General features: G+C 39.3%; 1 pseudogene; it reads left to right on the top strand.

The window, feature by feature from the left end:
• The first annotated feature begins 613 nt into the window (after nucleotides 1-613).
• LOC148792110 (GATA transcription factor 12-like) lies at nucleotides 614-1337 on the top strand (annotated as a pseudogene).
• The last annotated feature ends 855 nt before the right edge of the window (nucleotides 1338-2192 follow it).

Here is a 2192-nt window from a genome sequence, read left to right as displayed (position 1 = left end):
ATAAAGAAGAACATTTGCATGGAAGAAGAAGAAGACAGCCTCGTGTCTTGGGTTTGTCTTGCAGATCCAAAGTCACAACTGCAAGAAGACTTTATCTTCCCATTAATGGTTGGAGTTTTTTGAACAACGAATACAGCTTAATTCAAACAAGAAATGTAAAATCCAAACATTGATACAACATTACTATTTGCTGGAATTGAAAAGAAAAAAAAAAAAAATGATTCTATCATCGGCATTCAAGAAGGAAAGATGAAAACCCTAGACATAGATATCAGCTTTCCTCTGAATATTCTTGTTGTTTGAAACTTTTCGCTAACACCGTTGCTGCTACCGTTAAAATCCACAATTGCCGTATGTCCATTCTGTTGTAGGTTGAACACCGTTAACGAAGGCTTGTTGCTATTAATGGTGCAGTTGGAAAAAGGATAGAGTTTGAGAACGTAAAGGCTTTGAAAATTTCTGTCGTATTAATTTTAAAAAATTATCAATTTTTATTTAAAATTATTTTTGTCACTCATAAAATTTTTCAGCCAATGGTTTGTGGAATACTGAATTACGTGTCAAAACTTTAATGGGCTCGAAGAGAAAATCCCTTCGAGTCCAAACGCACTAAATCCGGAGTGAAACTCGAGAATTCCAACCAGATAACAACAAGAATAAGTCGATAGAGATGTCAGTTCCCGCCAAAGCGAGAAGAAAGCGTTCCCGTGCTGCTCCGAGCAATTGGTCTTCAAGACTGCTCGTACTGTCGCCAACGACATCGTCGTCGGAATCCAACGTTGCGACGAGTTCCGATAAGAAAGCATGAAAGGGACACTGAAGAAGAGAGAAAGCTCAGACGGTGCAAGTGGCAATAGCGAGGGGCGGAAATGCCTGCATTGTGCCACTGACAAGACACCGCAGTGGCGGACCGGGCCCATGGGTCCGAAGACGCTTTGCAACGCATGCCGTGTCCCGTACAAGTCAGGGAGATTGGTCCCAGAGTACCGGCCGGCAGAGAGCCCGACATTTGTTCTCACGAAACACTCCAATTCGCATAGAAAAGTACTGGAGTTTCGACGTCAGAAGGAGTTGCAGAGGGCTCAGCAGCAACAGTTCCTTCACGCTAACCCAATTTTCGATGTATCTAGCGGTGAGGATTATTTAATCCATCACCACACTGGGCTCGATTTCAGGCAGCTAATCTGATTGATCAGTACGGTTTAGCGGATTCACTCGTGCAGAATTCCGTAATTTTCTGATTTTGTTGCTGTAAGAGATCTGATTTTGGTCCTAACTTTAAAACTTCGTAGGTTTTAAATTCTTTGCCACAGAATTACCAAGCAAAAGAAAATGGGGGAAGAAGGAAAAGGTGGATATGGTACTGAACTCTAATGTTTCTGTTCCTTTTTTTTTCTTGTCAATGTTTTTTTGCTTTCCATTTCGGCCGAATTGGGCAAATTCTGGAATCAAATATTCCCATTTTGGAGAAATGTTTGTTTTGTTTGCACTCTCATTTTAGCGTTTTAAAGCTTCCTAGGGAAGAAAATATGTTGCGCAGTTTGCACTCTCTAGTGCTAGTTCTATTGTGATAACTGATAAAGCCCCCCAAAAGAACGTCCACTCTCAAATCTCAGGTTTGGCTACTCGAAACCAGGTTTGATTGGTTGGACCATTAGAGTTTCAAATCTCATGTCATCAGAGTCAACTGATAAACAAGAAGCATGTGGCGGTTATGACCGAGAGGAACGAAAAACAGAGGAAAGGGGGAAGAAGAAAGGGAAAGTTCGGGCTGAATTTAATTGCTCGAGTTATACTCGCATCGCTGGTTCTATTTGTGTTCTTTATCCACATGTTTCTGAAGTGTCGGAAGCCACCAATATCATAGTTTTGGTTTATATATGTAATAGAGTTAAATCAATGGTGGTTGTAATATTTGTGTTCTTCATCCACCTGATCACTCTCCATGAAAGAAAGTCTTGGATTTACTTGGGATAAATTCATCATGATATCGTATTAATTAGGTCCCAGAGCTTATTTTGGAGTTAAAGCCTCTAAATGCTGCATTTTGCATTTTTTATTTTAAGGATTTATCTTCTTTTTATAATTAAAAAGTTATTTTTTTTATAGGCATTTTAACAGTAAAAAGAAAATAAGTCCTTAAAATAAGAAATGCCAAATGCAGCTTAAGTATCCTTCTGTTTACAACTATT

This window comes from Nelumbo nucifera, chromosome 4 (genome assembly GCF_055504915.1).
Source record: "Nelumbo nucifera cultivar China Antique chromosome 4, China Antique-T2T, whole genome shotgun sequence".
Lineage (NCBI taxonomy): Eukaryota > Viridiplantae > Streptophyta > Magnoliopsida > Proteales > Nelumbonaceae > Nelumbo > Nelumbo nucifera.
This window is presented reverse-complemented; position numbering and strand designations above follow the sequence as displayed.